The sequence below is a fragment of the Lactuca virosa genome, chromosome 8 (genome assembly GCF_052849685.1).
Source record: "Lactuca virosa cultivar CGN04683 chromosome 8, Lactuca_virosa_CGN04683_v6, whole genome shotgun sequence".
Classification (NCBI taxonomy): domain Eukaryota; kingdom Viridiplantae; phylum Streptophyta; class Magnoliopsida; order Asterales; family Asteraceae; genus Lactuca; species Lactuca virosa.
The window spans coordinates 356,609,479-356,634,346 of NC_136433.1; positions in this window are offsets into that span (position 1 = coordinate 356,609,479).

Consider the following 24,868-nt stretch of genomic DNA (forward strand, 5'->3'; position numbering starts at 1 on the left):
GTCACGTTAAAGAACCCGTATCTAGAACTGTGGTTTAACTTTTCCTTGATGTACGGATTTTGTCCTTAATTCCGGTATTGACGGGGCGAATGGGGAATTCCGATAAAGTAGGTCTGTAGAAAATTATTTTCTTTCTTTCTTACTGTTAGTCATTTGTTGCCTCCTATATGTGATCGAAAGATCCGACCTGGACTGCAACATATGCAAATCTGTCTCTCTGCATCTTCTATCTATGCTATTCTTTCTACCTGTTAGCCATATGCTGTCTCCTTTGCGTGATTAATAATCCGACCTGGTACACAGCATATGCAACCTTCTGCTTCTCAATCCCTCTGAAATTCTAGTTAGTCATATGTTTCACCCTCTGCGTGATTGGAAGAGATCCGACCTGGGTGTACAGCATATGCATTCTAAACCAATGCTCTCTCCTAATAATTGTCTGCTCACCTAAAGTAAGGAGTATCTCGGAAGTTCTTGATTATTGGTGTATATCAGGAAGCGGGAAACACATTCTAGTACAATTAAAATTGAACAATTTTAGATTGTCTGTAGATCTCGCTGCTCAACTTAGGTGGACAACAATATCCTTGGTCGTCGTCAGATGAATGGTCTTTAGGAAAGTTTTATCTAGGAAAATAGGATCAACTTGTCTTGTCACTTATAGCATGTCCAAAATTTCTCACAATTTTTCGTGCTTAAGTGGACCACAATACCGGCGATCGACCAAATCTATTCATGAAGGGGAAGGTACTGACAAACGGATTAAGACTGTCTAACAACTTAGATCCGAAATATTTTTATTTTTGTTAAATTTATTCATAGTTTTCCTCTATGCACAAATTTAGGGGGAGTATTAATTAAAAAAAATTCAAAAATCAAACAAAAATCAGAAAATTAAAAATCCAAAAATAGTGTTATATTCCGTTTTATTTCTTGTTCAGAGAAATCAAAAATCCAAAAATACTTTTGTTTCTGTTTTTCTTTTTCGAGAAAATATAAAAAATCCAAAAATATTGTGTGCTAAGTTTTTCTTTTAGTTTTGTTTCGTCTTGAAAAAATGAATTTAGATGTAGATGAGACTCATGGAGACTGTATCGAATATTTTCTGAGCCAAGGCTTTATCCGTGATCATCGAAGAATTCTCATTCGAAGGAGCAAGAAATGAAGATTATTCTTTCGACATTTAATCTTTCAACCCCAGAAGCATGGTCAAGCTCTAATTGAAGATTATGTGACGGGTTGCATTGAAACGTCCTCAATCAGTCGGTTGTTATCTTTGTACCTGTTGAAGTGATCCAGAAGATTACTTCTCTCTATTAGTTCTCTCTGAAGATTCTCAAGCTGAAAGCGCTATCTTTCAAGAATCAGTACATAAAGCTTCCTCACCCAATGTGCGTTCAATGTCAAATCTTGAAGAAAATCCCAACTGCTCCAGATGAAGTCATTCATTGAAGATTCATCAAGATCATCTTGCCGTTGTGAAGAATTTGAAGATAATAGCTGAAGCCAAGCTCCCAATGAAGATTGACAAGAAGTGCCAGCTACTTTTTAGGGGGGGCTTGTTGGGTCATTGAGAAAAGAAAGCTATAAACCAAGGGGGAGATTGTTGGGTCAAAAATATGGTTTATACTTTGCTTTTATAAGCATTTATTGTTTTATTATTTGGGCCGAAAATAGTAAAAGATTAATTGGAGCTTGGACCGAAAACCCATGTGTTTTCGGTCTAGCATTGGATTATTTGTATTTTGGGCTTGGCCTTACGTCCATATATATATATATATATATATATATATATATATATATATATATATATATATATATATATATATATATATATATATATATATATATATATATATATATATATATATATATATATATATATATACATATATATATATAAATATATATATATATATATATATATATATATATATATACACATATATATATATATATATATATATATATATATATATATATATATATATATATATATATATATATATATATATATATATATATATATATATATATATATAGGGTGAGGAGTACATGTGAGGGCAAGAGCCAACGAGCTTAAGTGTGTGTATTCTAAGGTGTGAGAGAAACAAGAGAGAAAAGTGTGTGTAACACCCAAATTTTCAAATAATTTTTCACAAAATTAAAAACACACATTCATTCATAATTGTTATAAAAATATCATTGTATCACATAATCAATTCATAACATCACATCCCAAGATCATAATATGTAAAAGCTCCTCATGTGTGTACTGATCAAGCCGGCGCCTTCCCGCGATCCTCACTGGTACCTGAAACACATAACACAACACTATAAGCATAAATGCTTAGTGAGTTCCCCAAAATACCACATACAAAGCATATTAGCCACTCGAGGCTATAACTCTGTTGACCCTCTGGTCAATGTGTCTCAGTGGGACCCTCCAGTCCCATAACTCTGTGGGCCCTCTGGCCCTAACTCTGTGGACCTTCCGGTCCTAACTCTGTAAACTTTGTAACATACATAGCATAAATCACATAAAAATCACATCATGCAAAAGCATACAAAATACTCTGCCACATAACTCTAATTACCACTCTAAGTAAAGTATAGTGAGAAGACTCACCTCGGGTAACTCGGTAATCTCGAACTCTGTAAAATCTGGCCTAGCCTCCGCCTAATCATATGCAATAAATACTCTTAATCAATACATCTCTCGAGGCTAGACTATTCCCTCTCTTGGTACTCTCAGAAGGGTAAAATACCATTTTACCCCTCTCATGGCTCAAAGACCCTAAAGTTGACAAAACACTAAAAGTCAACAAAAGTCAACCCTCTGGGTTACGCTACGCGTACCAAACATGTACGCTGAGCGTACCCGACGTCCTCACAGAAATGGGGTGCGCGACCCCTTACGCCGCGCGTATTGGGATTTCGTCCCGCGTAACTCCCAGTTTCAGACTCTAAAGCTCTTGAGGTCTTAAACAGTTAAGACCCAGGTCCAACTTCTAGATCTGACCATTTCTAAGCCTCTTAATCCATAAAGTTGGTGACTTTAAGCCCTTGCATGGCTGGACAAGTCACCAACACCCATAACATTCCATTTCCAATCCCTAGAAAGCTCCTAACTCAAGCATGTGTTGGATTAGGTGTCTAAGCCCATAACTATAATTGGTATGTACTTGAATTGATAGCAGCACAGTCCTTTTGGGTTGCCCTCAACCTAGCAACTGGACAAGGAAATTATGAAAGGAGAGATATTAATTTATAAGATTAATAAATTAATATAAATGATTTATTAATATGTTAAAAGATTAATATATTAATTAGAAATCATTATGTTTAATTAATAGTTAGCCAGAAATTAATCAGAATTAATTTTAGGGTTAAAAGTATTAATTATAAAGTGCAGGGAGTAGTTTGCAATTATCAGATAGTTGAGTGGAAGGCTCCAGAACCTCCTTGTAAGGAGGTGGACGAAATCTATAAGGGAAACCCTAAGGATTTCGTCCAAGGGGGCTTTGGATAAGGCCCTTGGGTTTGCTTAGGCGCTAAGCAAAGGAGCATTAGGGTTTTCCCTAAACCCTAGATCCCTCAGCTATATAAGGAGCCTCCCAGCTCTCAAAATTGGTGACTCCTTCTTTGAAGAAACCCTAGGGCCGAAATTGCATACTCTCTCTACCCTCTCTCCTTCTAGTTTCCTTCTTGCTAGTACTTGGGTGTGAGTCCATTAGAGGCATTACATTTGTGGTGCTAAGCTTCCAAGAAGATCAAGATCAAGATCAAGAGGATTATCAATTGTTTGCTATAACAATTGAAAGGTATGTAACTCTTAAACCCTAGTTAGTTAATTTCGAAAATAGCCTTTCTCCTCTAGGTTTCTTGATTTTGCAATTCAAAGTTGTATGTTCAATAGTTAAAACATAGATCCAAAGTAGGTTGCATGTGAACTTAGGAATTGTTTTCTGGTTTACTTGTTTTACCAAAAACCCATCAGCATGACCTCATAACAACGACCAAGTTGGGATTTTTATGGATCTATAACACAAATATCACTGAAATGGGACAGATCTAGGTCCATGGAGTCTATTACACTCATAAAGTCTCCACCTTTGGGACTTTTAACCGTAGAAATGGTCCATGCAACATCAAACCAAATAAAGAGGAAAGTTTTGAACTTTATACCTCTAGATGAAGCTCCTTTCTCTGAAGATCTCAGATCCAAACTTGCACTTCAAGCCCTAGCCTCCACAAGCTCCTCTCCTTCTTCTTCACTAACACACCAAGACACTTTTAGCTCCAAAACACACACACTCAAGCTAAGGACGATGGAAGGCTCTCTTAGAGTTTCACTCTCTCATATGGAGGCTGAGAAATGAGCCTTAGCATCCTTTAAATAGTGCACAAGCCAAAACTTTAGGGTTTGCATCTGGACCCGTTACACCCAGCGTAACCCTGGGTACGCCCAGCATACCCTGGCGAGTCCGCGTCCAAATTAAGCGCATGAGTACGCGCAACATACTTCCCAGTACGCCCAGCGTACTCATTTGTTACAAGAACTCACTCAAGGGACTAATCTTGACAACTTGACAAGATAGAAGGGTTAAATAGCTTTACCTGAATTTCGGGATGTTACAATATTCCCCCACTAGAACCAGACTTCGCCCTCGAAGTCTCATGCCGAAAACAACTCCGGATGCTGCTCCCGCATCTCTGACTCCGGCTCCCAAGTCAGCTCGGACCCCTTCCGATGCTGCCACTGGACCTGAACCAGGGGCACCTCCTTGCTCCTCAGAACCTTGACCTTCTGGGCCAAGATCGCGATCGGTCTCTCAACATAATTTAGACTCCCGTCCACCTGGATATCCTCCAACGGTACCACTGCCGACTCGTCGGCTATACACTTCCTCAGCTGAGACACGTGGAAGGTATCATGGATCTGGCGCAGCTCTGCAGGTAGCTCCAAACGATATGCTACCCTGCCTACCCTTGCAATCACCCTAAACGGTCTAATGTACCGGGGCCCCAACTTGCCCCTTTTCCTGAATCGGATCACTCCTTCCTAAGGACACACTTTCAGGAGTACAAAATCTCCAACCTGAAACTCGAGCTCGGATCGACGCCTATCCGCGTAACTCTTCTGGCGACTCTGGGCCGTCAGCAACCTCTGTCTAACCTGTTGTATCTGCTCTGTCGTCTGAAGCACTATCTCAGTGCTGCCCATCACTCGATGCCCTACCTCTCCCCAACAGATGGGAGTCCGACACCTCCTCCCATATAACAGCTCAAAGGGAGGCATACCAATGCTCGAATGGTGGTTGTTGTTATAGGAAAACTCAGCCAAAGGCAGATACGTGTCCCAACTCCCTCTGAAGTCCAACACACATGCCCGAAGCATGTCCTCGAGCGTCTGAATCGTCCACTCACTCTGTCCGTCTGTTTGTGGGTGGTAAGCGGTACTGAAATGCAGCCTGGTACCCAACTCCTCATGGAACTTCTTCTAGAACCTGGAGGTAAAACGCACATCTCGATCTGACACGATCGAGATCGGTACACCATGCCGCAGTACCACCTCCCTCACATACACCTCTGCCAGCCTCTCTGCGGAAGAGCTCTCGCTGATAGCAAGAAAATGGGCGCTCTTTGTCAGCCGGTCGACGATCACCCATATTACATCGACGCCTCACGCAGTCCTTGGCAATTTGGTGATAAAATCCATGGAAATCTATTCCCACTTCCACTGGGGAACCTAAAGTGGCTACAACTTGCCATGAGGGCACTAGTGCTCGGCCTTAACCCTGCGACAGGTCAAGCACGTCTCTACAAACCACGCCACATCCCTCTTCATACAGGGCCACCAATAGTCACTTTTCAGGTCCAAATACATCTTGGTGGCCCCGGGATGGATCGAAAACCTCGACCTGTGTGCCTCCTCCATCAGAATGGCACGTGCCCCACCCTCAAATGGCACCCAAATCCGGCCCTGGAAGGTCATAAGCCCCCGACTATCGGCAATGAACTCATATATCTGACCGATCACCCGCTCTCGCTTGCGGTTCTCCGGTCTCATGGCCTCTACCTGGGCCTCCCGAATGGTGTCCAACACCGGAGTCATCACTGTCAACCTCAAACAAACATCTCGCAATGGGGCACTCTCTGCCCTACGACTCAGGGCATCGGCTACCACGTTAGCCTTTCCCGGATGGTACATGATCTCACACTCATAATCCTTTACCACGTCCAACCATCTCCTCTGACGCATGTTTAGGTTGGGCTGATCCATCAGATACTTCAAGCTCTTGTGGTCCGTGTATATGGTACACCGAACCCCATACAAATAGTGACGCTAGATCTTGAGGGCGAAAACCACAGCCCCCAACTCCAGATCGTGGGTAGGATACCTCGTCTCATGAGGCTTCAGCTCCCTTGATGCGTATGCTATCACATGCCCTCTCTGCATCAGCACCACACCTAGTCCCGATATCGACGCGTCACAATATACCACAAAGTCCTCCATTCCCTCCGGAAGGGCCAACATTGGGGCTTCGCACAATCTCTGGCGAAGTGTCTCGAATGAGGCCTGCTGCTCCGGGCCCCAACTGAAAGCCACGCCTTTCCGGGTCAGTCTGGTGAGAGGACATCAATCCTGGAGAAATTTGTTGGATTAATGTCTAAGTCTATAACTATATTTGGTATGTACTTGACCCGACCCGGCATGGTCCATTTGGGTGGCACTTCACCGGCACAATTTATATGGATAGTCTTTTGAGAATAGTATATTTATGATTTATGTTGATATATTATAAGTTCTAATATATTAATATGGAATCATATTATTTAATTAGTATTGATCAAGAATTAATTTAGAATTAATTAAGTGATCAAAAAGAACTAATTAAATATGGACTCTTATATATATGGAATGGGCCAAGTTCATTTAGGTTGGGCTAAGCTTTCATGGATGGTCCATGGAGCTTTTAACGCATGGATCCTATGTAAATGAAAGGTCATGGGTATTAGGGTTTACATGGAAGTAACCCTAATCCTCCATAATATATAAAGGGGTCCTTGGCTCACAAAATTGGCACAAGTGTGTGAAAATAAGAGTGGCCCGATTTTAGTGTGCATACATATTCTCTCAAGTTCTTCCAAGGTGTTTTGGTGATTTGTGATTCCATTTGAGGCTTCCACACTATTGGGGCTAAGCTCTTAAAGCTTGAAGACATCAAGCTATAGCAAAAGGTATGTCATCTAACTAGAACTTTGTAGTATAGGTGCTTCATCATATGCTAGTTAGGATGAAACCTTGGAATAGTTAATATTTGCATGTATAATAGAGAAAACATAGATCCAAGGTTTATAGGGTTGCATGTACACCATAGGAGTGTTAGAATGCTCAAAACCCAACAGTGGTATCAGAGCCAGGTTGTTTTCTGTTATATTGATGCAAATGTTTTATTTTCAAGTTGGAAAAAAAAAGGAAAAAAAAAACATGACGTTTGTCAAATTTTAAGATAATTACTTGTTTTGTGAAAAACAAATTATTTGTAAAATTTGAATCATTTGTTATATGAGTTGAATTAGGTCGAATTTAGTAAAAGATAAAATGATATGATTATTTTATTAGTTTTAAAAGTTTGATCTAAATGTTTTAAGCAGTTACAAATTTTGTCATAAAATTTTGGAGCTCAAACATTTTTTTTTAAGTTGTGATCTTAAGAGTTTTTTGAAACCTCCATAAGTTATGGATAAGAAAAGGTTTTTAAAAAAATTGATTCAAAGTTTTTTATGGAGTTACAAACTTAGTCTTAATGTTTTAAAGAATTCCATAACTTGTTCTTAAGTTATGGAACATGAAAAGTTTCATCATAAAACAAGTATTTAACTCCATAAGTTATGGAATCCAAAAGTTTTCAAGAGCTACAAAACTTGCCCTCAAGTTTTGGAATTTGGAAAAAGTTTTTTTATGATAAAAAAGAAAAAAGAATTGAATTCTAAAACTCTTGGGTTCATAACTTAAACAATTAATTAAATGGTTTTAATTTTGAATTTAATAATTGGAATTATGATGTTTTTATTGAATAATTCAATTAACTCTTATGGACTTTATTAATAGATAATTAAAGTGTTTAATTAAAAGAGAATTAATAATTCCATAATGACATGGTTTAAATTTAATTAAATTAAGAGTATAGTTTAATTAATAGAATAAACCACCAAGTATTTTAAATGTCTAAAATACACCCTTATACTATTATAATATTAAAAGTTTAATATATTATATGTATAAGAGCAAGTCGTCTTACCATTAGTAGGCCTCATTCACGAAGCCGGTCTATAAGGGAGGTATAAGGTTACTGCCTATAAAATGGCAGTTTAATGGGTGTCCACTCTCACTCACCGCTTCCTTGACCGGTGGAGGGTCGTTAGCCGAACAGGTAGGACAAGGACTATAATTTTCCCTTCATTAAAAGTATTAATGATAAATACTAAGTAACTAAACCTTTTATAAAATCCCAATCTTAGTTACTTAGGAAAATGTGAATAAGGTGCTAATCCATGAAATTACACTTTGCACTTTGTTTAAGCTGTTAGTGGAGCGTGTCTGGTTAACCGGCACACTAACCTGGACTTAACAAGGTAGGCAAAGGGTAACTTAATGTTTATCATAGTATCGTTGGAGCGTGTGTGGTTAACCGGCACATCGATTGAGGGGTAAATATTAAGGGTACCAAGTATATTTGCATGGTTACTTCACACCTTGTTTTGTGATCCTCGGCATCCCAGTCACAAAACCTGAAGGGTACACTCGAGATTGAAACATGCCATTGAAAAGTTCAATGAATCTCAAAAGAATCTAGGAGTTTCAAAACCAATTAAAACCTAATAATACATTTCGTTTATCTTGGTGGAAATTGGTGAATCGTCATTCACCTACCTTCAAATATTTTATAGCTTGGATTACGGCATCCCTCTTCCAAGTTATAAAATAGTTTGTTGGGTCCTAGCCTTAATATATCATATTGGGTGTTATATTGAGGACTTAAATCAACTTTACGTGAATTACTCCCATTGTTGATGTCTGGTTTAGACAACAATGATCTTCCCAAACCAAGCTTTCCTAATGAATATGACTTCCCGAGTTTGGCTCATGGAAGTCATACTTCTCTTCCTCCACCTCCTCCAATTATTCTCCCTAACCCACAAGTGCAGGGCCACTCAAGCCCTAATGGCAAGCAAGGTCTATGTGTGATCACATCTTAGAGATGAAGTCACATATTGACAAGGCGGGAGAGTTGGGTGTCAAAGTCTTGAGAAAGTTGGATGTTCAATCACTTTCTAAGTCACATAGTGAGTTCCTTTGGGACTACTATGAAACAGACTATGACATGAACCTTAATGATCACATCTATTTCCTTGGTGCTGCTGAATCAGCAATGATTTGGAACGATAGTAAAACAAATTTGATTAAAAGATCAACTTCCCAAAAACTTTATGGACAGTGACAATGGTGACACTGGAAATCCAGAAAAAGCATTCTCTTCCCAATGGAAAGGGATTGGCCATAGTCAACCCGGTTGACCAAATGGTAAATAGAAAGGCTAAGTCTGAGATAGTCCCATTACCAAAGGGTCCATATGTTTATTTTGCCAAAGGAAGGGGCGTTGATTGCAAAGCTGCCAAATTTACCTAAGGATGTTAAAGTCAATAAGTTTGACTCTACATCAGGTAGAGCCCATTATCTAACTCTGTTAAGTTCTATTCTGAGATCCTCATTACATGATGTGACTGGGTCACATGTTGATGTTTTAAGAATCCAAGAATAGAGAGAAATCTTAAAGGAAGTATATGCTGATTCTGATCGCGAAGGTGGATTTCGATCGCATCAGAATTTTGAGCAGTTGCTTAAGAAGTTATGATATATTGCTAAGGAATAGATAACAACAATTTTACATGTGGATTGTAAGGATAAGTTTTTCCGCAAAGTTTTAAAATAAAAGAAAATTGTTTAATTTTGTTTATTTGAAGTATGCTTACAATGGCATTTGTGGAAAATTGTTGCTTATATGATTGCACTGACAACAATATTGGAAAATGGATTTGATTCTTTCATTTGTGGTAGTGTCTAAATTTACCAAATCAGGAAAGTTCCTCATCACCCAAGTATCAATTGGACCGAAACTTGGAATCATGCAAGTTGTATAGTATGATGAATGAGAACTTCCAAGCATTGGAAAATCAAGACTAATTACTTATTCACATGGATGTGTGAGTCAAGTGAAGGACTAAAGGGATCGAGTACACATTCTTGTGCACTGGTCATGTCCACCACAAAGCTCGTTAAGACTAATTGATTGACTAAAATTTAGTAAATATGGTTATACTTACAAGTTTAAGTATAATTCTGAAACATTGGAAAAGTCTCAATGTATGGCAGAACGAATGGGAAGAATCAAATTAGGCAGAAAGATAAAAGTTTCTCAAATCTGAAAAGATGGGAGAGTACTTTAGTGTCATGTTTTTGATCATCTTAATGAGTTAGAAATCATATCACAATTAGTCCTCTAAAGGTCATCTTAGTGCATTCTTATGATTAAGAAGAGGAGTTATGATTTGTTGAAATGGTTAGATCAGGAAGATGAGTCAAACTTCGTTCCAAAACAATTCTTAGAGTCATACTCCAAGATTGTTACTTGAGTGACATATCTTAAAGAAAGGTTTAAAACACTTGTCAAATGTAAGAGTAAAAGTGTCCTACTCTTGTACATTTGGAATTGGTAAGTTGTGATGTTTTGGATAAAACAAAGACCAACTAAGGCCAATTGTGTGAAGTGTTTGTCTTGATAAAGAATCCGCACTATCTCTTGAATATTTGGCAAGATAGTCTTATATGTCAAGAGGATAGTAGGAGTCTTAAAGATCCTAAAAAGAATTTCAAGAACTAATCAAGAATAAAACCTGAGGTTCTTGACTAGCACACGACTTGAGGTTTATAACCTATCGTGTTGACATATTCTGTGCCCATTCCAGTTAAAGCTGGATTTGCATAGGAGTTCTGAAAGTTCTCAATTGGTTGCATAACAACTTGGAAGTAATGGCAGGCCCTGTACTGCCAGGTGGCAAGAAGTTAAGATTGCATAAGTTCAGTCCATATGAGTTTGAATTTGTCATTATCCTTGTCTTGTGACTATGGTTTTGACGATTCACATGGATAAGAACACATACACCATAAAATCTAAGGGTCATAAGGTTTCTCTCCGATTCATGAAAATGATGGTGAGGAAACACTTCCACCAAGTAGATTTGAAGCAGATGGCAAAAGGTCTAAACAATTGAGACTATGATTACGACATCCCTTTTCATAGTTCTGAAATTGTTTAGACACACATGCATGCTATCTAAGGAAAGGTGTATGATTTTGATAAAGTTTTATCAAAGCATCTCGTATCAGAAATCTGAACTTTGGTAAGAAAGTCAATAAAGTATTGATTTCTAGAAGTCCAGCTGATTTCTGAATACATGTCAAAGCTAGTGGGAGCATAAGTGTTATGCTAATAATCATCATGTTAGTGGGAGCATGATAATTATTGTTAGTGTTGCAAGTTAGCAATGTTAATTATAGAAAACAAAAGTTTCAATTCGTGAGTTTGCAGGGATTGAAAAAGTTGTTTTGCTATAATTAAGGGAAAGGATATATTCATTTCAGTTCTAAAGGCTTAGATTGAGACCTTAATCATCTTTAGTCAAGAATATATATATGAATTTCATGTTGGATTGGTTCAACTTAAGGAAATTCTATATATTGCGTTCTCAAAATTCGATTATGATTACGGCATCCTTCTTCATAGTCAAATTTTGAAAACATGGCAAATAAAAATATTATAGCAAAAGACTGGTCTAGAATCATGTCTTTATGTGAGACATCATGAATCGTGTACCATTTGCTTTGGGTACAGGATCGATTGCATGTGCTATAATATTTGTCATTTCTAAATTTTTCCAAATGCCCAGAGGCATTAAGAAGGGAAAAGGTCTAGAATTGGATATGACTAAAATGATTAAGCAATTGTCGAGGACAATCTGAGGTTTACCAAAGATTGGTTGCTCAGGGACAGTTGGAAGTATAGTGCTAATTTTGGAAGGACCATATTGACATATTCTGAAAAGAGGCATCTTTTATTCAGAAGTGATAGTCAAAATGAGAATATGGAGTTGTCTCCATAGGTGGAAGTTATCTGTGTAAGATTAGAAAACTTAATGCAAGAAGCATGTCCAAAGCAATGTACTTTGAATATGAGACTTAGTTTCCATGGAGTTGATCTCCATTGGAATACCTTATAACGACTGTTGACAAGTCTTTGTGACTTTGTACATATTCATTACAGGAGGGTCAGTGCATATAAGTTTAAAATCTAAACAGATTTCGATAAATGATAGGAATTTGAAATTCTCACATTTTTCGATAAGGATTTGGGAGTGTGAAATTAGAATCATTGAAATTATGTTCAATTGGTTTATTTCACAAAGTAAGGATCATAGACAAATATAGAGTGCATACTTGGTGTATGGCAAAGCTATTGTTTAAGAAAACATAGTGTACATGCTTGGAGCATGGGACAACTAGTGTTTTTAATTCAAGTATAAAGTTGATAAAACCGAAACAATGAATAATGAGTAATCAGTATGGTGATAAATAAAAGTGTTTATTTATATTCATAGGGTTTGATACCATATTTGATTCATTTATTCTTGTGTTTCACTTTGCATGTTTTGACTTCCCGAATAACTAAGTCGCTCTTCCTGAATGATTAAGTTATTCAAACCATCCACAGTCGGTCATATGTTGGAAGTATATATAAATCAAGACTGTCATGGGTTGGTTTGTAGAGGTCCAAGTTGGTGGAGAAAGTGGTGCTACAACACTCATGAGTGCTCATAAGTTCTGAGTATTGGATTCAACCCACGCTCATTTGAGTCACTTCATGGATTTTATCACGAGTGATCATGAGACGATAATATCTTATATTCTTAAAACCTAGAGATATGAGTTGTTACTATGAGTTGGTTATACATTGATTACACGAAAACGTATTGGTGACTCGATGTTATAAAACGTGCCTTTGTGTATGATTCAACAAGTAGTAGAACAAGCCATATGAGTCGAAGTTTATCCATTCCTTTTACCTTCGGGATAAAAGCGATATCTGTGGGCCCCTCTATGATTTAGCGATGACACATGTGACTGCTTGGCCAAGCCAGGACTGATTTGATTTGTTCAATCAGTCAGTCATCATAAATCGAAAATCGGGAAACAACAAATGGACAGAGAGAATGATTATAATCCATGTCTCAGTCCATATGATATCTAGAATGGAGGAATATATGATCCCTTATCTAATGGACAATTCATTGACAAGGTCAGAGTTCGACAGCGGCTTTAAGAGCTACGATTGCCAGTTAGGTTTTGAAGTCATACTCAATAATAGCTTTAGACTTATCCAAGTGGGAGACTGTTGGATTAATGTCTAAGTCCATAACTATATTTGGTATGTATTTGACCCGACCCGGCATGGTCCATTTGGGTTGCACTTCACCGACACAATTTATATGGATAGTCTTTTGAGAATAGTATATTTATGATTTATATTAATATATTATAAGTTCTAATATATTAATATGGAATCATATTATTTAATTAGTATTGGTCAAGAATTAATTTAGAATTAATTAAGTGATCAAAAAGAACTAATTAAATATGGACTCTTATATATATGGAATGTGCCAAGTTCATTTAGGTTGGGCTAAGCTTTCATGGATGGTCCATGGAGCTTTTAACCCATGGATCCTATGTAAATGAAAGGTCATGGGTATTAGGGTTTACATGGAAGTAACCCTAATCCTCCATAATATATAAAGTGATCCTTGGCTCACAAAACTGGCACAAGTGTGTGAAAATAAGAGTGGGCCGATTTTAGTGTGCATACATATTCTCTCAAGTTCTTCCAAGGTGTTTTGGTGATTTGTGATTCCATTTGAGGCTTCCACACTATTGGGGCTAAGCTCTTAAAGCTTGAAGATATCAAGCTATATAAAAAGGTATGTCATCTAACTAGAACTTTGTAGGATAGGTGCTTCATAATATGCTAGTTAGGATGAAACCTTGGAATAGTTAATATTTGCATGTATAATAGAGAAAACATAGATCCAAGGTTTATAGGGTTGCATCTACACCATAGGAGTGTTAGAATGCCCAAAACCCAACAAAATCCTGGATGAATCTCCGATAATAACCGGCCAACCCCAGGAAACTCCTGATCTCCAAAGGGGATCTCGGCGCCTCCCAACTCATCACCACCTCAATCTTGGCCAGGTCGACCAATATCCCATTCTGGATGACGAGGTGTCCTAGAAACTGGACCTCTCGTAACCAGAAATCACACTTGGAGAATTTGGCGTAAAGCCTCTCCGATCTCAGAACTCCGAGGATCTCCCTCAAATGCTCCTCATGCTGCTCTCTAGATCTCGAATACACCAATATATCATCAATGAACACGATCACCGAACGATCCAATATCGGCCTGCACACCCTGTTCATGAGATCCATGAACGCCGCCGGTGCATTGGTGAGCCCGAAAGGCATCACCACGAACTCGTAATGCCCGTAACGAGTCCTGAACGTTGTCTTCTGGATATCCTCATCACACACCCTCATCTGATGATATCCAGACCTCAAATCAATCTTGGAGAACCAAGACGCTCCCTGCAACTGATCGAATAGATCGTCGATCCTCGGTAAGGGGTAACGGTTCTTGACCGTCAGCTTGTTCAACTCCCTGTAATCAATGCACATCCGGTGTGAAGCATCCTTTTTCTTGAGAAAAAGGATCGGCGCTCCCCACGGCGAGCTACTCGGCCGTATAAACCCCTTCCCCAGCAGCTCCTGAAGCTGCGAGGATAACTCCTGCATCTCTGGAGGTGCGAGGCGATAGGCACTGCCCCCGGAACCAAATCGATACGGAACTCCACCTGCCTCTCGGGAGGCACTCCCGGCAACTCCTCGGGAAAAACATCCGGGAACTCACGCACTATCGGGACCTCATCGACCGACCATGGTCTCTCTACACCTGTTCTCGTATCTACCACATAAGCCAGAAACCCACTACAGCCCTGCTGTAGACTCTGCCTCGCTCTCGCGGCTGAACAAAATGCTGACCTAGAACGGGTACCCTCGCCATAAACCGTGAGAACTCCCCCACTAAGGTCTCGTATGGTCACCAGCTGTCGCTCGCAGTCGATAACCGCCCTAAATCTACTCAACCAGTCGATGCCCACAATGACACAGACATCTCCTATAGCAATCGAGACCAAATCAATCGGAAACTCAACGCCGAAGATCTCGAGTACACATCCTCGAATCACATCAGTGGCATACACTGCTCTCTCGTCAGCTATGGAAACCCGCAAAGGTCGACTCAACGCCTCATGACGAATACTGATGTGCTAACGACACAAAAGACCGACTCGCACCTGAGTCAAATAACACCAAAACAGGTACAGAACTCACAAGAAATGTACCTACGCATATCATAATATAAGCATAACACTACAAACTTCAAATAAACATATGAAAGAATACATACCAGCCACAACATCTGGCGCTGCGCGGACCTCCTCCGCTGTCAACTGGAAAGCTCTCCCGCGAGCCTTTGGCGCCTCGGCCTTCACTGGCCGACTCACGGTAGCTCGAACAGCAGCAGGGGCAGATCCCTGCGATGCTCCCTGGGGTGACCCCCGTAACTGCGGACACTCGGCCTTCCGGTGTCCGGTCTGGTTGTAGTGAAAATACACTGCAAACCCCTTGGGGCAATCCTTGGCCATGTGCCCCTCCTTGACACACTTGTAGCAAGACCCTGCTCTACAAACCCCCTAATGACCCTTGCCGCACTTGCCACAAGTGCGGCCCTTCTGGTTCCCTGATCTCGAATCGGCGGGCTTAGCCTGCTTGGCAGCCGGCTGGGACTGTTCCGGTCGCCGATCCCTCCCCTGAGACTCCGCCTCCTCCCTGGCCTGAGTCTCTAGCTCAATCTCCCTCTTCCGGGCATTTGCCTGAAGCTCGGCAAATATCCGGTACGTCGAGTTCGCCACGAACTCGCGGATGTCTCTCCTCAAAATACTCAAATATCTGCTCATGAGTGCCTGCTCGGAAGACACGTGCTCAGGGCAGAACATCGCCCTCTCATGAAATATCCTGGTGACCACCGTAACAGACTCGGTACCCTGCTTGAGGGTCAGAAACTCGTGGGCCAAATGTTCCCTTTCCACCGGGGGAACGTACTCATCTCGAAACAAAGTGGTGAACCTCTCCCAGGCCACCGCAGCGAGCTCTGCAGAAGTGAAGTGTGCTGTCACAAACTTCCACCAGTCCTTCGCTCCCAAGCGAAGCTGGTTCAAAGCGAACCGTACCCTCAAATGCTCCGGACATGAACATGTGTAGAAGCACCCCTCAATGTCAGAGATCCATCTCTGGTGGCTTCGTGTTGCTGAACTCCCGGTACAGCAACGCGTCACCCCCCTGCGGCCTGGCAGCAGCAACGGCTGCAGTGGCTGCATCAACAGTAGCATTAGTAAGAGCAGCATACCGCTCATCAAAAGTGTCAATCAGTGTGGTATTGATAGATCCGAACATCTCTGGAATCTCAGCGCGGATGGCAGCAACCACCTCATCATGAATCATCTGGCGGAGCTCCTCATCGCTCACACCCCCCTCGCTAGTCCCTGGCCTGTGGCACGTCCCAACCATGATGTCTCTCTGAAATACAACACAAGATATCAGAGACTCGCCCGAGTGTACACACACTCGATATCCCATTCCTACTTGATCCCTGGTACCCTAAGGATTCTTACTTGGGCTGCGCACTGGTCTGGTGCCTTCGGTAGTACGGGCCCAATACTACCGTCCACACCGCATCAATATTCACCCCAAGTCCTCCTCCTAGGATCCCAAGTCCCAAGTACTATACTCTCTCTATACATAGTCTACTCTCTAGCAGATCTCTCATAAGCTCCTCGTTGCTATCTATTCACTCTCAAGCATCTCCTAGCAGCAAAACCCCTAGGCTAAGGCATCACAAATCAGGCCCCTCTAGTCCTAATAAGAATACCTGGCCTACTCTAGCATGCATCACATATCATAACATATCTCTTAACTCATAATGTAAGGGTATTTTGGGAAATCACCGTTCGGGCGCTGGCTGATCGTACACACTCCTCTGCTCTGTTCTTTCAAAAACTTTTTACTCTTGAGAAAACTTTGTGAATTTTATTTTGAAAATCTCTCAAATCCTCAGTTTGAGTTCAGATACGCCCGAAGGTGCACCCGAATCCCTCAAACCAAGGCTCTGATACCAACTTGTAACACCCAAATTTTCAAATAATTTTTCACAAAATTAAAAACACACTTTCATTCATAATTTTTATAAAAATATCATTGTATCACATAATCAATTCATAACATCACATCCCAAGATCATAATATGTAAAAGCTCCTCATGTGTGTACTAATCAAGCCGGCACCTTCCCGCGATCCTCACTGGTACCTGAAACACATAACAAAATACTATAAGCATAAATGCTTAGTGAGTTCCCCAAAATACCACACACAACGCATATTAGACACTCGAGGCTATAACTCTGTTGACCCTCTGGTCCATGTGTCTCTGTGGGACCCTCCACTCCCATAACTCTGTGGGCCCTCTGGCCCTAACTCTGTGGACCTTCCAGTCCTAACTCTGTAATCTCTATAACATACATAACATAAATCACATAGAAATCTCATCATGCAAAAGCATACAAAATACTCTGCCACATAACTCTAATTACCACTCTAGGTAAAGTATAGTGAGAAGACTCACCTCGGGTAACTCGGTAATCTCGAACTCTGTAAAATCTAGCCTAGCCTCCGCCTAATCATATGAAATAAATACTCTTAATCAATACATCTCTCAAGGCTAGACTATTCCCTCTCTTGGTACTCTCAGAAGGGTAAAAGACCATTTTACCCCTCTCATGGCTCAAAGACACTAAAGTTGACCAAACCCTAAAAGTCAGCAAAAGTCAACCCTCCGGGTTACGCTGTGCGTAGCAAACATGTACGCTGAGCGTACCCGGCGTCCTCACAGAAACGGGGTGCGCGACCCCTTACGCCGCGCGTACTGGGATTACGCCTTGCGTAACTCCCAGTTTCAGACTCTTAAGCTCTTGAGGTCTTAAACAGTTAAGACCCACGTCCAACTTCTAGATCTGACCATTTCTAAGCCTCTTAATCCATAAAGTTGGTGACTTTAAGCCCTTGCATGGCTGGACAAGTCACCAACACCCATAACATTCCATTTCCAATCCCTAGAAAGCTCCTAACTCAAGCATGACCTCATAACAACGACCAAGTTGGGATTTTTATGGATCTATAATACAAATATCACTGAAATAGGACAGATCTAGGTCCATGGAGTCCATTACCTTTGGGACTTTTAACCCTAGAAATGGTCCATGCAACATCAAACCAAATAAAGAGGAAAGTTTTGAACTTTATACCTCTAGATGAAGCTCCTTTCTCTGAAGATCTCAGATCCAAACTTGCACTTCAAGCCCTAGCCTCCACAAGCTCCTCTCCTTCTTCTTCACTAACACACCAAGACACTTTTAGCTCCAAAACACACACACTCAAGCTAAGGACGATGGAAGGCTCTCTTAGGGTTTCACTCTTTGATATGGAGGCTGAGAAATGAGCCTTAGCATCCTTTAAATAGTGCACAAGCCAAAAATTTAGGGTTTGCATCTAGAACCGTTACGCCTAGCGTAACCCTGGGTACGCCCAGCGTACCCAGGCGCGTCTGCGTCCAAATTAAGCGCATGAGTACGTGCATCGTACTTCCCAGTACGCCCAGCGTACTCATTTGCTACAAGAACTCATTCAAGGGACTAATCTTGACAACTTGACAAGATAGAAGGGTTAAATAGCTTTACCTGAATTTCGGGATGTTATAGTGTGTGTGAATCTTGTGTATTGTTCATCATTCCAATCTTGAATACATCATAGATTCATATTCTTCTTCTCCTTCTATTCTATTTTGATCTGAAATCATTCGTTTGATTGGGATTCCGCACCATCAAACGGATCTGATTGATACACAAGCAGATTTGGGGACTTACACAACTCCAAATATCCCAAATCTCAGATGGAATCCTCGGAATCCTCCTCACATGACCGCCTCTAGTTATCCCGAAATATCATACCGACACATTGCCGGATATCCCAACCGTTCCGAATTAGCCATGACTCTCCATCTGCAAGTAATGCACGATCACACACTATGTCTCCAGTCCCTCAACGAACATTCCATCGCGTGGATCATCATAGGAGAAATAGACCTCACTCTCACAGTCGATACATAACGTAGACAACGAGGGCCGCCGCCCCGGTACACTCCTCTTGATTGCCTAAATCTGCTGCTAATAAGTATGCCTTACTCAACTAAGGCAACTCCTTATCCTAATCTATCCCAGTCCCCACCGATGACACTTTCACGGTATAAGAAATACCTCGCAACAACATATCCCAACTACTCTAGTGAAAACATCGCAACTATATGATGCCCCACGGAATTACCTCCATACTCTGGAACCGAAAGGTCGTTATCTCATTCGCTCCACACGAGAAGCGGAAATTGTGTAATCTTCTTCACTGGATGTGACATCTCAACCATCGGTCGATCACTTAACCCAGACTGCAATCCTCCTCCGCATATCACCTCCATTTTTCCTCAAGTCCTGCGACTCCAAGTGGCATCCCACCAATCAATTCCTCGGGGTCTAAACTCAATTCCCTCACAAGGTACACTCTATCGAAGCTCTATTGACATGGCCCTCTGGCCTTACAGTTTAGTATATCCATTCCCGGTCTGAACACCCATCGTCGGATAACTCATAAAAATGTAAAATCACTCTTCTATGAATCATGGTACTCGGACCATGTTATCACCTCTCAATCTGCTACGCATCATGGTACTCGACCATGTGATCACCTCTCAATCTGCTACGCATCATGGTACTCAAACCATGTGATCACCACTCAATCTGCTACGCATCATGGTACTTGAACCATGTGATCTCCTCTCAATCTACTACTTACAACCTCTTGTATTCTCCCTGTTTCAAGTATAGGTCCTCTGCTTTCAGTAGTACGGGCCCATATAGGTCCTCCTCTCAAGTATAGGTCCTCTGCTTTCAGTAGTACCTGCCACATCTACCCATACTTTCTACACAGATCGTTCCAAATTTCCTAAGTAGCTGCTCAACCTCCTCGATCACCAATCCCGATATACCTGGTCGCTATCCAGCGAATAATCTCCTCTATCAGCGTACTCTTCTGACTAAAGTCACTCCCCAGGCTCTTCCTAGATTCTCACACTTCTCCGCCATCAGCTGCTGAAGAACCCCTCATGTTTCCAGCCATATACCTCCTGAATATCGTCATATTCCCTCGGTACCTGACTTCCATCATCAAGAGTTCCACAAAGCACAAAGCAAGCAGCATTCGGGAATCGAATAATCTCAACCAACACGTAAAACCACTCTAGGCTACAACTCCACTTGCTTTACTCACACTTAAAAGGTATCACCAAACTCAAGCAACCCAACCCCTCGCGGGTATCTCACTATTCCCTCAGTAGACTCCTCAAATGCTCATCTAGGTATCTCTCCTAGATTACTCCTCTACTCAAAGTTCTCTCTAAAAGGTTCTTGCTGTATACTCTTACTCCGCACGTACTCAAAGCACATCACAGATAGCAACAATTCGTAGGCTAAGGCATCACAAATCAGGCAACTCTAGCCCTAAAATTTGAAATACCTAGCCTATCTTCTAGCATGCATCACTAATATCTCAATAATAACTCATAACACAAATATTTGAGGGTATTTTGGGAAATCACCGTTCGGGCTCTTGCTGATTGTACACACTGCTCCTTCTCGTTTTTCTCTTACAAACTCTTGCTCGTTTTAGAAAAATCATTTCTTTTGAAATTTTTTCTCAAATCCTCAGTTTGAGTCCAGACATACCCGAAGGTGCATCCGAATCCTTCAAACCAAGGCTCTGATGCCAACATGTAACACCGTAAATTTTCAAACAAATTTTTCTCTTTATAAATCACTTAATTCTCATTAACACATTTCACCAAATCCCAAATGTCAAATTATCAAAACACAACTCCATAATTGTTTGATTAAAAATCTAGGATCCACAAAACATAAACTCCATCTCAAGTGTGTGTACAATCAAGCCGGCGCCTTCCCATGATCCTGAGAAGTACCTGAAACACATATCACATAACACGGTAAGCACGAAGCTTAATGAGTTCCCCAAAATACCACACATATCTCATTAGCCTCTCATGGCTATACTTAGATAAGATCCTTCGGTCAATGTGTCTCAGTAGGACCCTCCGGTGCCACAACTCAGGTGGACCCTCCGGTCCTAACTCAGTAAGCTCAGAATAATACACAACATAAATCAGAAAGACATAATGCAGGATATCAGAATACTCAATATAAGCACATAAGACCCTCCTGTCACACAAAGGTTACCACTCTAGGTAAAGTATAGTGAGAAGACTCACCTCAAAGCAAGCAAGTAACAACCTCGTACACGAATATCGAACTACCCTCCACCTAACACATACGATAATTATCTCTAATTAATACTCCATTCACAACTCTAATTAATACTCTAATTATCTCTAATTAATATCTCATTAGCTTGAAGCTTTGGACGAACGGGCCCTAGATCCCACAATTCCTCATTGTTCCTTTCTGGACAAACTCCTCTTCTCCTCAAATGATGCACTAAAACTCCTCAAGATTAGCTTTGAGACTCTCTTAGCTCACTACACTTGTTTAGGGTTTCACACAGGGGCCTGGGCAACTGGTGAGGTGCAAATGAGAACATAACTTCTCTTAAATAGGCCCCACACCCAGGGATTTAGGGTTTCATCTCACAGCGCCAACTCGGCGAGTTAGCTCTCTGACTCGTCGAGTTGGTCACTTAAACCCCCGTGGCCATCTAGACTCTACTCGACAAGTTGAGGCACCAACTCGCCGAGTTACTCAACAAACCCCAAAAATAAATATATAAATAATATAATTGGGATTCCGGATGTTACATGTCTATTCATAATAATGTCAATATGGTCCATCCATTACTATACTTCCAACTATCCATAAGCAACCAATCTTTGGCGAACCTTGGATTGTTCTAAGTAGTTGATTAATAACTTTAGTCATATCCAGTTCTAGTCCTTTTTCCCTCTTAATGCCGTAAGAATTTGGGAAAATTAGAACACATGAATATTATAGCGTATGTAATCGATCCAATACCTCAAACATATGGGATACGATTCATGAGGACATGATACTTGAACAATCTTTTGCTATTACTTTTCATATATAGAATTTCCAACGTTGAAGCATTTCAACATGGTCTTCATATAAATCCTTGACTAAATCTGATTAAAATCTCAATCTAAACTTTTAGAATTGAAATGAAGTATAAGTTCCTCTCCCTTAATTATAGAAAAACAACTTTTCAACCCTACAACTTTGCGAATTGAAAACTTTGTTTTCTATAATTAACATTGCTAACTTGCAACACTTACCATAATAATTATGCTCCCACTAGCATACCAATTATTTCTTTAATAGCATAACACTTATGCTCCCACTAGCTTTAACATGTACTCAGAATTAGTTGGAATTCTATAAATCAATACTTGTTGATTTTCTTACCAATGTTCAGATTTCTGATATAGGATGCTTCGATAAGACTTTATCTAGGCTTCTCAAACTCATACACCTTTTCTTAGATATCTCATAAGTTTGCCTAAACTATTCAGAACTTACAACAATAAGTTCTAAATGTTCAAACTATTTTCCATTTCTCATAATTCGAACTATGAAGAGGGATGCCGTAATCATAATCGAATTTGAGAATGAAAATATCACAATTGCTATCTCCTTAAAATCTACTTAGTGAAAGCGTTTCCTCACAATCATTTTCATGAAGCGGAGAGAAACCTAATGACACTTGGATTTTATGGTGTATGTGTTCCTATCGATGTCAATTTGTCAAAACCATAATCACAAGACAATGTTAGTGACAAATCCAAACTCATATGGACTGAACTTGATCAGTCTTAATTTCTTGCCACGTGGCAGCACAAGGGCCTGCCATTGCTTCCAGGTTGTTATGCAAACAATTGAGAACTCATAGAACTCATACGCATAGTCAACCAACTGGAATGGGCACGGAAACAAGAATATGTCAACACGATAGGTTACAAACCTCAAGTCGTGTGATGGTGATTAACAATAACTTTACTCTTGATTAGTTCTTAAAAAATTTCAAGATCTTTAAGACTCCCACTAGCCTCTTGACATAAAAGATTCTCTTTGTCCAGAAACATTACTCGACAAACAAACATGCAAGAGTTAGTGCGGTTTCTTATCAAGACAAACACTTCACACAAATGGTCTTAATTGATCTTTGTTTCATCCAAAACATCACAACTTACCAATTTCAAATGTTCAAGAGTAGAAAACATTTTACACTACACTGGATAAGCGTTATAAACCTTTCTTAAGATTATGTCACTCAAGTTACAATCGTGGAGTATGACTCTAAGTTTTAATTTTGGAACGAAGTATGATTCATCTTAATTGATTTAACCATTTCAACAATTCCTGATTCCTCTTCTTTGCTAAACAAATTCATTAAGGAATCCTTGAAGATCCAATTGCGATATGGTTTTCATAATCATTAAGATAATCATAAAACACGATACTCAAGTACTCTTCCATTTTTTCAGATTGGAGAAACTTTTATCTTTCTGCCGACTTTGATTCTTCTTATTCGTTCTGCTATACAATGAAACCTTATTCAATGATTCATAATTACACTTAATCTCGTAAGCATAACCATATTTACTAAACTTTAGTAAACCATAACGAATAGTATTATCGTTCTTTGTGGTGGACCTGACCAGTGCACAGCCAAGTGTACCCGATCCCCAAGTCCTTCACTTGACTCGCATATACATGTGAACAAGGAATTAGTCTTAATTTCCCAAAGACAAAGGTTCTCATTCATCATGTAATACAAGTTGCATGATTCCGAGTTTCTATCCAATTGAAACTTGGGTGATGAAAATCTTTCCTTATTTGGTAAATTTAGACACTACCACAACCGAAAGAATCAAATCCATATTGTTAAGAATACAAACATCAATTTTTCACATATGCTATTGCAAGGAAATATAAATAAGATAAAAAATCAAAATTTTATTTCTTTATAAAAAGGTGCGGAAAAAACTTTATCCTTACAATGCAATTACAAATGAAAACTATGTTACTATATATTTGTAAGCAATCCATCATAACTCCTAAGCAGCAGCTCAAAAATCTGGTCAACGAACCATGCGATTGAAATCCATCTCTTCGCGATCAGACTCATCATGCTTTTTCTTTAAGCTTCCTTTCTTTTCTTCGATCCTACAAAACATCAAAATGTAATCTTATCACATCATGTATTATGAACCTACAAACAGGAACTTAATAGAGTTAGATAGTGGATTTTCTTGAAGTAGAGTCAAACCTTTTTGACTTTACCTTCTCTTAGATTTTCAGGTATTTAGGGCAGCTTCGCTTCCAATGTCCCTTCAAATGGCAGTAGAAACAAGTGGACTCTTTGGCATTTCCACATGGAACTATCTCAGAACAGGTTTTTCTCCTATGGTCAAATCTTTTGACCATAGCC